Source organism: Cucurbita pepo, chromosome 3 (genome assembly GCF_057944985.1).
Source record: "Cucurbita pepo subsp. pepo isolate OVF chromosome 3, ASM5794498v1, whole genome shotgun sequence".
NCBI lineage: Eukaryota > Viridiplantae > Streptophyta > Magnoliopsida > Cucurbitales > Cucurbitaceae > Cucurbita > Cucurbita pepo.
Window position 1 is genome coordinate 8,162,382 of NC_141800.1, and position 14,599 is coordinate 8,176,980.

Consider the following 14,599-nt stretch of genomic DNA (forward strand, 5'->3'; position numbering starts at 1 on the left):
GCCTAAGATCCAAATTGCTTCCGCATGTGTTATATTAATACCATCAAAATCATCATTTGCAAGTATTGTGTTTAGGTTTGATTTCCTTGTTGCGTAATTGTTTTTAATTTCTCAGAAGCGAGTAATTGTACTATTGAGCTTGACATGCTGAGATTTAAAACAAATTCTATTAGCGAATTGACTTAATCCTTTTTAATCCAATCAGGTTTAACAAATGTAATAATATACCCAAAAACTATTAATTTACAACGATACTTTAGTGAGTTAGAGCAATTGCTATCGAGGGGCACTCAATCACTCCTTCACTAAACCAAGACATTCTTGACTTAAACACTAATCCCTGAATAACTCTTATTCCTATAGTATTTTAGTTATCGCTACTTTGGTTAAGAATATACTAACTCTTAGTAATTCTTCGTAAGTGTGACCCACCATTTTCAGACCTCAGAGATCGGCCCCAACAATGCTATCAAATTAAAAAGCCAAAGTTAGGAATGGACCTAAGAAATCCTATCAATTTCTAGAGTTTGCGTTGTTCCGACTCCCATGTTACGACCCTCTGAATGGGTAGTTGCTCTAGGGCAACATGCAGGCGGAACATGGGAATTTCACGATGCAACCTAGTGGTGGAGACCATAGGATGTGTTGATATACTTCCTTCTCCCACTTACTATAAATACTTTCTCTATTCACCTTGTTATTGACTCATGCAAATACCTTCGGAATGGAGACGCTCCTCGGGCGACACGAGTCCGAGCATGAATCTCACGGTGTGAATTATCCAGAGAGCATAAAAAGAAAAGATATATCTCATATACCTTTTTCCTCCCACTAAGTATTTTAGACGGTTGGGTATACTTATTACTTAGGTATATTCCGGCTAATTAAATATAACTTAAGTCTAGGTGATTTTTCCAAATATAACATTTATACTCGATTTTTACCTATGATGTCTAGGTAATTTTTCATTTTTTTTTTTTTTTAAATCCTTACATCACTCACGCATGCTATTAAAACTGGACTAACTAAGCTCAAGTATTGACCCGATCTCCAGGTAGCAGGTGTTCCGTAAACCGTCAACTTAAGTACCTCCAGCCTTAGACAAGATCATGTCAGGTGAGCTTTCTTGTACCCACAGTTTTACAAGATATCGACCTATTTTAACTATTAAAATTCATCATGCTTGGTTGTTAACCTTAAGTTAGTATGCATTTATCTTTGTTATAGATTTTAACGTCTATCTCGTTTTATGACGTTGAAAATAACCTATAACATTCTTCCAACATGCTTTATATAACAATTATATAATCATCCATTCCATGCAATAATATAACAATTTATATCTATCTCATGGAACCCTAAACATGCATACTATACATTATAACACTTACAACATACTTGGAATGCATGAAACATGCTTAGCCTATGGTGGGATTTTAAATCTATATGACATACTTTATGCACATACATTTTCTATTAATTAAAACATACATTCATAATGCATAATTAATTAAACACAATAAAGTGGATTGGTTTTGGCATTTTAAAGCAAGCAATTAACTAAATTATTACATTAATAATTAATAATAACTTGAACCGCTCCCAAGGATCAGGAACAGGCCAAACCAACCCTTACAAACGTTGAACCGGACCCTAACTGGCAGAAAAAAACACCCGAACCACCTCTTCCATCTTCTTCAGTTCAGCTTGCTATCTCTTCCATTTTCGATCAACTAAAATGGATTCTAATGACTCCATAAAAATTACAGACCTTTCTTCACTCATTAACCCATATACATTAGGCCAATTACTATAATTGAATACAATGGAAGCAAAAAAAAAAAAAAAAAAAAAAAAAAAAAAAAAAAAAAAAAAAAACCATAAACATCCACTTTAGCAACCACAAAATTTCATTCATGAAATGGTACCCACCATGTTCAAATTAATGTAAATGAAGTGCCTAAAACTTGCTCTGATACCAATTGATGGTGTTGCTATAACACGTGCGGAAGAAATTTGGATCTTAGGCACTCTAAGTACAACAATTATAGTAAATTAGCTAGCATGTTCAAAAGCATTAAAACTCAATGAGTTTGAATACTAACCTTTTGTAGTTCAAATTTCTTTTTCCTCACGAACCGGTTTCGAATCACCACTAATGTCTTCCCTACTATTCTTCGGCCTTAGAACGAGATTGTGCAATCCGGTGAGTGACTAAACTTGATAGGAATTTAGTATATGTAAAGAGAGAGTTTTGAGCGATTTTCTCAAAGTTTTTCAAGCAAACTTTCCATGTACCTTAATCAATTTATAGAGTCATATTTGCATGTTCATGCAAATTTGAGATTACTAAATTTGACACTCAAAATTTGTGGGATTACCGAAAGCATGCAAGTTTGATTTAACCAAATTTTGACACAAAAAATTCCACTCAAATTTGTGGGATTATGTGGCACATGCAAGTTTAGTTAAACCATATATTGACACTAGATATTCCACTAACTCAAACATGGATTTTACCATTGGGCGAAGTCAACATTTTGACTTTCTTTATTTTAATTCAACAATTAATTTAAATAATTAATTTCAAATAAAAATAATAATAAATGATTAATTAAACAATTTAATTAAAATTTACATTAAATAAAATGTCAATCCCAATCAATTCCAGCACATATTCATTATATTGATTATGAATCCCTATTCATAATTAAAATATTTAAATCTTATTTAAAAATCTCTAATTCTCTCTTTTTGTTTAATTCATAAATAAAACAAAATGCGGTTAAATATATCGTATATATTTAGCGTATATTCCCTAATTTGAATTCAAACACTTCGAATTCACTCGTCACACTGTTCTAAGGTTCAGTCCGATATGAGCTAGCAGGGGGACCTAATGGACCTACAGATCATGGGCTCTAACGATCCGAGATTAACTGGCTAAACTCATTAACCTTGTTAACCAACATTCGTTAACTACTAGGACACTCCACTATAGCCTAGTAGTTGCACTCCCCTCACTATATATATTTCTGTCCAATTGATATTTCCATGATTAGTAAGTCGATCCTTCACAGGTTGTTCGTAACTAGAGTTGGGTCAATTTACTGTTTTACCCCTAAAGTTACTTCTTGTTCCTTGAGTCCCACTGATCATCTAATGAACAATTGGTTTGTGGTCTAATTACCAAACCAAACCCCTCTCGGGCCAGTGAGAGGGTGGGGCCCCTTATTCAAGACTTGGAGTCAGTACTTGAGTGAACAACCTCTCTATTATCCCTAAAAGCGGGTAGGAGTGAATTTCATCTTACACTCTATGTCCCCAACTATTCACCAATCTTACCCCTGAAATGGGAGGCTTATTGAGTCGGCGAACTCGGGCCACTCTCACCCATGCAAATCTAAGGATAATTCCGAATAAACAGGAGTTCATAGTTAGCTTAGGATTAAGATCGAGTTACCTAGGTCATCGAATGAAAAAATTAGTCTCAACAATAAACGACATTATAAAGTTGTGAGTGGTTTTCTTCATGGTCCGATCTTATGCAATACTCATTGCATAGGACGCCCCCACTCACATGTCTCCACATGTACAATTTAGTGATCACATTGTTTATATCATATACAAAAGTGGGCCGCATCCATAGTGTCCCTAGAATAAGGTACTCAACCTTATCCCTGTACTATAGATCATTTTGACTATATACTTGAACTTGATCCACTCTGATGTATCTACATATAGTTCAAGTAATCATACAATAGCCAGAGTGTTCTTAGTTTATTGGATTTGACTATATACTTGAACTTCATCCACTCTGGTGTATCTACATATAGTTCAAGTAATCATACTATAGCTCGAGTGTTCTTAGTTTATTGGATTTAGATTAATCATCGTAACATTCACTTTATTCAATAAATTCAAACTATGAGTTTTAGGACATAAAATCCAACAAATACAATCAATTCTACTGATTGATCATTAATAAAAGAAGACTAATGGAGATGCGGGTAAAAGAAGACTAATGAAGATGTGGGCAACCGATCCCCGTACCTCTCGCATGCAAAGAGAGCACTACCATCTTAGCTACATCCTCACAATTGTTACATCACAAAACTCATAGGTCCCGTCATCAATAATAGTGAAAATGAAAAACTATCTCTCCTCATTATGTCATAAATAAGAAAAAATTGAAAAGAATAATATATTTAACAATTGATAGTATTCTTTGGAGATGCATGGTAACGATCCCTGCACCTCTCGCATGCAAAATAATTGCTCTACCATCTGGGGTACATCCACACAATTATCCGGGCTCATTACGTCGTAAATAAGAAAAAATTGAAAAGAAATAATATATTTTGATTTTTCTTTTCTTCAATTTTGTACAATTTGTCCGAAAGTGTCATTTTTCTCCACATTTTTAACACTTTATGTTTGGTTTGTTTGGAGAATTTTCTCGATCCCTTTATTTTGATCGCCCATGTTTGTTTGGGCTCTTTGATTTACTTCTTTCCCTTCGGCTCTTTGATTTACTTCTTTCCCTTCGATCAACACTGAGAGTATTGCCAGATGAATCTCTAATCTCCCATTTGGGAATACTTTTACCGACATCTCAAATTTCATCAAACTTAAGTTTATTAGATTCTCGTGAACTGTTGATTGCAGCAACAACAGTATACCACGTCTCGGGTAAATATGACATCAAAATTAAAGCTTTAATTTCATTTTTTAAACATAATTTCCACTGAGCTCAATTGACTGACAATCACATTGAACTAATTTATATGATCTGCAACAAATCTACCTTCAGACATTTGTATATATTTGACAACATCTTCTTCATAGCCGACGAATTTTCGTACATATTCGACAACACCTTCAATAGGCCCGATGTCATCTTCTCTTTGATAATGTTGAACGTCGTGTTCCTGGACAGCATCAACCAGATCAACCGTAAGGTGTGACGATCCTTGAGTTTCCACTCCTCCGCGGTTATGGTATCCGGCTTCACCCCCAAAAGGGGTTTCTAAAGATTTTTATGGTACATATAATCTTCAATCTACATCTTCTAGAAACTGATATCGAATCCATCAAACTTTTCAATTATTGTCTTTGAACTTTCCATCCTCATAGATTGCGGTGAATCTCGCTTCGCTCTAATGCCCATTATTAGGATCACACAACAACACACACACTCGATGTAAATGAACACAAAAAACATGATAGAGAAAATGTAAGGAGATATATTGACTAAAAGTTTTGTATTAATGAAGTATGCAAAGAGAGGGTATGAAGAATGAGAAATGTACATTTTGAAAGCATCGACTAATGGGTATATATATGATTTCAATTTATTATATATATATAGATTTAACAGATATAACCGCCTACTATATATAAATATTTAGTATATATATTTATATATATTAGGCAAAAGGATTGCCTACTCTATCATATTTTTACTGCAAATAGTCAGCCTCCATATCCAACATTCGAGAGCCCAAATAGTTAGTTTTCTAAGAGAGTTTAAAGAAAAATAAGCAAATGGAGGCTCGGAACGTTGGAACCCATCTGTTTACTTTATGTAAACGTTTTAAGTTTCAAATTTAGAACTTTGCGTCCAAAATTCTTCATCTAGAGATTGATTCATTAAGAGCCCAAATAGTTAGTTTTTCTAGGAGAGTTTAAAGAAAAATAAGCAAATGGAGGCTCAGAACATTGGAACCCATCTGTTTACTTTCTGTAAACATTTTAAGTTTCAAATTTAGAACTTTGAGTACAAAATTCTTCATCTAGAGATTGATTCGTTTAATGGGTCTTATACAATTTGCTATAAGGTATGTTACGTTTAATGGGTCTTACACAATTAGCTGTAGGGTAAGTTAATAAACACAGTTGAAAAAGATTATCATCAGCTTATATGGTACGACTACTAAGGTATGTTAAGGTATGTTTATTTGATACATACGTTTAATGGGCCTTATACAATTAGCTATAAGGTATGTTACGTTTAATGGGTCTTACACAATTAGCTGTAGGGTAAGTTAATAAACACAGTTGAAAAAGATTATCATCAGCTTATCTTCTACGGCTACTAAGAAACTTCTTACAGAGCTTCAGGATGATTATGCCGTCAAGGATCTTGGCATTTTGAGTTATTTTCTTGGGATTGAGATCTACCATACTTCCAATGGACTTGTTCTAACACAACATAAATACATTCAAGATTTATTGTCCCGCTCTTCTTTGGTGGCAATCTTATCTCCAGGAGTTCAAGGAAATAATCGATTGTTTCTCGCAAGGCGGTTGCTTATGCCACTGCCAAATTAACCTGGATCCAAGTCCTCTTGCGTGAGCTCGGGATTTCGTAAGCACGATCGCCTAGCCTGTGGCGTGACAACATTAGTGCCACCTATCTGTCCCCCAATCCAATGAAATTCATTGTCCAGATTAGATAATCTAACCATTAATATGTAATCATAAGGAAGAGTATTTATTAAAGCACTAGGTTGCTCGCCTTAATTTTTGTTTCCTAAGATGGTAAGTAAGACATGTTAATATTGAATTATTCTAATATTCAAGGAGTTATCAAATAAACCAACAACCCAACAAAGAAACCAACAAACTATTTAATTTGATATAATTGTGAACTCAAGACCTCTCGCACCCGAAATAAGAATCATACCACTAAACCAAATGCCTTTGACGTGGATCAATCATTTTTAGTTGCTAGTCCATGTATTTTGTGTGCCTCAAAATTTGAAATTTATCCATGTATTTTTTTTTTTTTTTTTTGTGCTTTAGAACCTACTATTATTGCCACGTTAATTTCACATTGTCCATCACATAATAGAATTTGTTCTTCAAATCAATTGGATGTAGTTCAATTAATATTATTAAGAAATATTGACATAAAGAAAGTTCATATCCTATAATTCCTACCGTGTACCTTTGCGATTATGAATGACCCAACTCAAATTATTTTGGTTGAAGTTGCATTGCCACTAGAGCATATGCATTCCGTTGCATTGCCACTAGAGCATATGCATTCCTTTGGGATAGATATTGAAACAACACATTTGAATTTTAAGTAAAATTTCACCACAAACTAAGTTTTTGAAAACGACTTTTATTTTATATTTATTTTGTAATTTTTAATTTATTAATTTTTTTAGTTTTTAATTTTAGTTGTCAAAACCTAGATATGTCAAAACTACTTCTTTGCTACCCTTTAACAATATTTATATGCTTTTAAGTTTATTTAGTTTCTTTTTATTACTAAGTTTACTTCTATTTCATGTTTAAAAAAAATGTGCTAGTAAACATAATTAATAAACCCAGGTGCTTAATACATTTTAAATACTTACTCCATTTGTATTTACTTCATTTTAAATAAAAGTTTACAGTAATTAATAAACCTTTGTGCTTAATACATTCCCCGAAAAAATAAATTTGTTTGTATTATCAATGAATAGGAAGAGAAGAAATCGCGAAAATAAGTAGAAGGTTGAGAAGTTCACTCAACCACGCAATCAAACTTGATAGACTCATGTGCAATTCTACCGGCAACTCAATTCTACCCCCAACAATTTCTTGAAACTAAGAAATGAGAGAGATAATGCTGATTTTTAAGGGGAACATCTGATTTCATTCCTCTAAAATCTGATTTGTAGATAATAATTTGAGGATATATATAGTCTCCCCACAAAAGAAGTTAGTGGCCTGGATTTAATCTCAATCCACTTGAATCTCCAGGTCAATTTGACCATTACATACTTTATGAATTAAAAATAAATAAAGTTTTCTAACAACTCATCTAATGATGCTTGCAACTTCATCTTCACTTCGTAAATATTCACTTCTAAAGCTCCAAATGGTTCTTTCTCAATCGAATAAGCTTGTAACACATGAAATGAGAGTTGAACAAAGCCTATCCAATTTTATAGATGAAGAATAAATGCTTGTTGAATCTTCTTAGCTGGTCTCTTTGGAACATTCGGATCACTGTGATCCTTATCATCTTCGCCCTCTTCAAAAGGATTCGTCCTCGAATCAAAAGAATCATCACCTACATCAAAAGGACTCAAGTCAACAACATTAAAAATTGAAAGTAGAATGTGTTGAAAATTCTCCAGGAAGATCATTTTATATGCATTGTTATTAATTACTTGACTTGATAAGGGTTTGGATGTAACTTTGTCTTCCTTTAAGATGGAAATCGCTCCTTGCGAAAATGTATCCAAACCCAGTTATCGGGTTGAAAAATCATTTCCTTCCATCCTTTGTTAATTCTTTAAGCAACTTTGAAATTTTGTTTCTCAATTGTCTCGTTCACCTCTTTATGGAATATTTTGATCAGACCTTAATTATGGTTGCTTTACTCACAAAAATATTTAATTCTTAAAATAACTTTTTGTTTCTCAATTGTCTCCTTTCACCTGTTTATGCAATGTTTTGATCAGATCTGCCTTACTTGTGGTTGCTTTACTCACAAAAATATTAGAAGGAATAGGAAGCAAATCAAGAGGAGTAAGTGGATTAAATCCATAAACATCTTCAAAAGGAGAACAATGAGTTGTACTATGAATTGCTCTAAAGGAGAACGATCCTATGAATTGCTCTATTATATGCCATCTCACAAATGGCAAACATTCGTCCCAAGACTTAATATCCTTAGAAATAATAGGCAGATTAAATCCATAAACATTTTCAGAAGGAGAACAAATGAGTGGTACTATGAATTTCTTTAAAGGAGAACGGTACTATGAATTCCTCGGTTATATGTCATCTCTACAAATGACAAACATTAGTCCCAAGACTTAATATATTCTTAGAAATAATAGGCAATAATCCAATTTATCCCACACCATACTTCTCAAAAGTGACTTAAAAATTTAACTATCCCTATCTTTTTTGCGAGTAGCAAACCACATTTAAAGGTGTATACAGCCCATATAAAATATCTATCCCATTGAGGCACCACCATATTATAGAGCATTTAGGAATACAGAGCGGGGTGTTCAAGGTATCGATCCCCGTACCATCGCATGCAAACAGAGCACTCTACCATCTTAGCTACATTTCCACAATTCTTGCATAACAAAACCCAAAACTGTGCGTCGTGAAAATGAAAAAATATTTCTGATCGTTATGTTAAAAATAAGGAAAAATTGAATAGAAATAAAATATTAATAACTAATAGTTTCTTTAGGAGATGCATTCTACCAGCTACATCCCCATAATTCTTACCTAACAAAACCCAAAACTGCAGGTCATGAATAATAGTGAAAATGAAAAAATATTTCTACTCATTAAGTAAAAAATAAGGAAAAATTGAATAGAATAAAATATTGAAAATGAAAACTATCCCTTCTCATTATATCATAAATAAGAAAAATTGAAATAGAAACAGAATATTTGGTAGTAGGATTCCTTTGGAGATGCAGGGTATCGCACCGTACTTCTCACATGCGAAGCTAGCGCTCTACCATCTGACCTACATCCCCAAAATTCTTACGTCATCAAATCCTAAACCTACCATCACCAATAATAGTGAAAATAAAAAAATATCTATGCTCAATATATCAAAATAAGAAAAGATTGAATAGAAATAAAACCATTTGAGCTACATCCCACGAAAAAAATATCTCTGCTCATTATGTCATAAATAAGGAAATATATTTTCTTCTAGAGATGCAAATATGCAAGCTATACCTCTTGCATGCTAAGCGAACGCTCTACCATCTAAGCTACATCCCCACAACTCTTATATCACAAAACTATACCTCTTGCATGCTAAGCGAATGCTCTACCATCGCTACATCCCCACAACTCTTATATCACAAAACTATACCTCTTGCATGCTAAGCGAACGCTCTACCATCTAAGCTACATCCCCACAACTCTTATATCACAAAACTCTAAATTTTCTCTCATCAATAATAGTGAAAATGAAGAAATATTTAACGAATAGATTCTTTCGGAGATAAGAGGTATTGATCGCCATACCTCTCGCATGCTAAGCGAGCACTCTACCATCTGAGCTACATTCACACGATTCTTACATCATAAAATCCTAAATGTCTTGTCATCAATAAGAGTGAAAATAAAAAACTATCTCTGCACATTATGTCATAAATAAAAATAAATTGAAAATAATTAATATATTTAATAATTGATAGTTATCTACCCGTCCCAGTCCCCATACCTCTTGCAAAGCAAGTGCTCTACCATCTAAGCTACATCTCCATGATTCAAATGAGCTATCAATCCCCATACCTCTCACATGCTCGCGTTGTACCATCTGAGCTACATCCCCACATTACTTGCACCACAAAATCCTAAATTTTGGTATCAATCCCCATACCTCTCACATGCTCGTGCTGTACCATCTGAGCTACATCCCCACATTACTTGCACCATGCACCACAAAATCCTAAATTTTACTCAACATGTTATGACTAAGGAAAAATTGAAAAGAAATAACATATTTAATAATAGATAGTTTTATTTTGGAGATGCGGGGTATCGATCCCTATACTTCTCGCATGCAAAGCGAGCGCTCTACCACCTGAGCTACATCCCCAAGATTCTTATGACATAAAATCCTAAACGTCTTATCATCAATAATAGTGAAAATGAAAAAATATCGCTACTCATTAATCCTTTAGAGATGCGAGTATGGATCCCCCATACTTCTCACATGCTAAGAAAGCGATCTAAAATCTAATCTACATTCTCAGGATCCCCATACTTCTCACATGCTAAGAAAGCGATCTAAAATCTAATCTACATTCTGATGATTCTGATTCTTACATCAGAAAACCCTAAACGTCCCGTCATCAATAATAGTGAAAATGAAAAAATATCTCCGCTCATGATGTCATAAATAAGGAAAGATTGAATAGAGTTTCTTAATCTAATCTACATTCTGATGATTCTGATTCTTACATCAGAAAACCTTAAACGTCCCGTCATCAATAATAGTGAAAATGAAAAAATAACTCGGCTCATGATGTCATAAATAAGGAAAGATTCAATAGAGTTTCTTAATCTAATCTACATTCTGATGATTCTGATTCTTACATTAGAAAATCCTAAACGTCCCATCATCAATAATAGTGAAAATGAAAAAATAACTCGGCTCATGATGTCATAAATAAGGAAAGATTGAATAGAGTTTCTTTTGGAGATGCGGGGTATCCATCCCCGTACCTCTCGCATGCTAAGCGAGCTCTCCACCATCTGTGCTACATCCCCGGAATTCTTGCATCACAAATAAATTTTCCATCATCAATAATAGTGAAAATGAAGAAATATCGCTACTTAACATGTCATGAATAAGGAAAACTTAAAAGAAATAACATTTTTAATAATAAATAGTTTTGTTTTGGAGATGTAGGGTATCAATCCCCATACCTCTCGCATGCAAAGCAAGCGCTCTACCATCTGAGCTACATCCCCACGATTCTTATATCACAAAACCCTAAACGTCTCGTCATCAATAATAGTGAAAATGAAAAACTATACCTGCTCATTATATCGTAAATATGAAAATTTTGAAAAGAAATAATATATTTAATAATTCATTCATTTGGAGATGCAAGGTATTGATCCCCGTACTACCCACATGAGAAGCAAGTGCTCTACCATTTGATCTACATCCGCACAACTCTTACATTGGAAAATAATAAACGTCCGGTCATCAATAATTGTGTAAATAAAAAAATATCTCGGCTCATTATGTCATAAATAAAGAAAGATTGAATAGAAATAAAATATGAATAACAAATAGTTTCTTTTGAAGATGCAGGGTATAGATCCCCGTACCTTTCGCATGCTATGCAGGCGCTCTACCATCTGGCTAAATACCCACAACTCTTAAATCACAAAACCCTAAATTTTCCGTCATCAATAATAGTGAAAATGAAGAAATATCGCTACTCTACATGTCAGGAATAAGGGAAAATTGAATGTAAAAAATATTGACATAAATAAAGTTCATATCCTATAATTCCTACCTTGTACCGGTAAGATTATGAATGACCAAGCTCAAATTATTTTGGTTGAAGCTGCATTGCCACTAAAGCATATGCATTCCTTTGGGATAGATATTGAAACAATACATTTGAATTTTAAGCAAAATTTCACCACAAACTAAGTTTTTGAAAACAACTTTTATGTTATATATATTTTTTAATTTTTTTAATTTTTTAATTTTTTAATTTTTTAATTTTAGTTTTCAAAACCTACATTGATATGTCAAAACTACTTCTTTGCTATCCTTTAACAATATTTATATTGTAAAATGGGATCAACTTCTTTAAGTTTATGTAGTTTCTTTTTACGGATATGTTTACTTCTATCTCATATTAAAAAAAATGTTCTAGTAAACATATTTCCTCTTTTATTGGTATATATACTTACTCTATTTGTATTTACTTCCTTTTAAATAAAAGTTCACAGTAATTAATAAACCCATGTGTTTAATACATTCCCTAAAAGACAAACTTGTTTGTATTAGAATAAATTACAATGAATAGGAAGAGAATAAATCCCAAAAATAAGTAGAAGGTTGAGAATTTCACTCAACCACACAATCTAACTTGATAGACTCATGTGCAATTCTACCCCCAACAATTGGTTGAAACTTAGAAATGGTAGAGATAATGCTCGAATTTTTAAGGGAAACTTCTAAACTCGAGAGATCAATTTTATTCCTCTAAAATCTAATTTTCACATAATAATTGCTTGAAACTTAGAAATGGTAGGGAGGAGAACTTCTAAACTTGAGAGATCAATTTCATTCCTCTTAAATCTAATTTTTACATAATAACTTGAGGACAGGAGGATATTTATAGTCTCCCGACAAAAGAAGTTAGTGACCTCGATTTAATCTCAATAATAGTGAAACTTAGAAATGGTAGAGATAATGCTCGAATTTTTAAGGGGAACTTCTAAACTTGAGAGATCAATTTCATTCCTCTGGAATCTAATTTTTACATAATAATAATTTGAGGACATTAGGATATTTATAGTCTCCCCACCAAAGAAGTTAGTGGCCTGGATTTAATTTCAATAATAATGAAAATGAAGAAATATTGCTACTCAACATGTCATGACATGAATGAGGGAAAATTGAAAGTAAAAAATATATTTAATAATAGATAGTTTTATTTTAGAGATGTAAGGTATCAATCCCTATACCTCTCGCATACAAAGCAAGCGCTTTACCATCTGAGCTACGTACCCACAATTCTTATGTTACAAAACCCTAAACATCTCGTCCTTAATAATAGTGAAAATGAAAAACTATCTCTGCTCATCATGTAGTAAATATGAAAATTTTGAAAAGAAATAATATATTTAATAATCGATTCATTTGGAGAAGGAAGGTATCAATCCCGTACTTCCAACATGGGAAGCTCTACCATCTGAGCTACATCCCCACGATTCTTACATTATAAACCCCTAAATGACCCGTCATCAATAATTGTGAAAATGAAAAAAATATCTCCGCTTATTATGTCATAAATAAGGAAAGATTGAACAGAAATAAAATATTAATAATAAAAACCAAATAGTTTCTTTTGGAGATGCGGGTGCGCGCTCTACCATCTGAGCTACATTCCCACAATACTTGCACCACAAAACCCTAGTAATATCGCTACTCAACATGTCATGACTAAGGAAAAATTGAAAAGAAATTACATATTTAATAATAAATTATTTTGGAGAAGAAGGGTATCGATCCACATACCTCTCACATGCAAAGCAAGCACTCTACCATCAGAGCTACATCCCAACAATTCTCATGTCACAAAATCCTAAATGTCTCGTCATCAATAATAGGTCCAAAATGGTAGAAAATTAGGTATAATTTATGAATCACTTCGACATAGAATGCATTGATATTATTATTTGGATTATCATTCACATTCACAATTTCATGGGAATGTATGTATTTAACGTGTGTCATTTTATTGTACTTATTTACTTCATTTTGGTGAGTATGCCTATCCAAATCTGAAGCAGGTCTTGTAGAGAGCTCTTTGTTCTTATTATGTTATTAAGACACATTCTACATCCAAGGCTTCAGTTCAAGCGCATCGAGGACTTCATGTGTTTCATGCAATATGACAAAATACGACCTTAATACCTAGGCCCAAGGATTCATACATACATTTTAAGTGGCATAATAAGGGCATTTGGTCTAGTGGTATGATTCTCGCTTTGGGTGCGAGAGGTCTCGAGTTCGATTCTCGGAATGCCCCTTCAAGAGTAGCAACCTAAAGTCTTTCTTTACATCCCAATGCTTTATACTTGCCATCTTATGTAATAAAGAAAAAAAAAACAAAAATTAAGGCGAACATGTTTAAGTTTTGATATCTCTTTTCTAATTCCTTTATGTCGACTTTGTTGCCCAACAATTGATGTAGAGAAGTTAAGAGGTATGTTTGAAAAGTAAATAATAGGAACAACAAGTTTATATAAATATAAATAAATATGAAGTTCTTTGATAAGAAAAGATTTAGATATAGGGGCATTTGAGGTTGCACCGTAAGTGAGGGTCGTACCACTAAACCAAATGCCTTTT

General features: G+C 33.2%; 1 non-coding gene across 1 annotated transcript; it reads left to right on the forward strand.

The window, feature by feature from the left end:
* Positions 1–14,204: 14,204 nt before the first annotated feature.
* Positions 14,205–14,276, forward strand: TRNAP-UGG (transfer RNA proline (anticodon UGG)). The gene has a single exon. It is a non-coding gene; the product is annotated as a tRNA-Pro (tRNA).
* Positions 14,277–14,599: the final 323 nt, after the last annotated feature.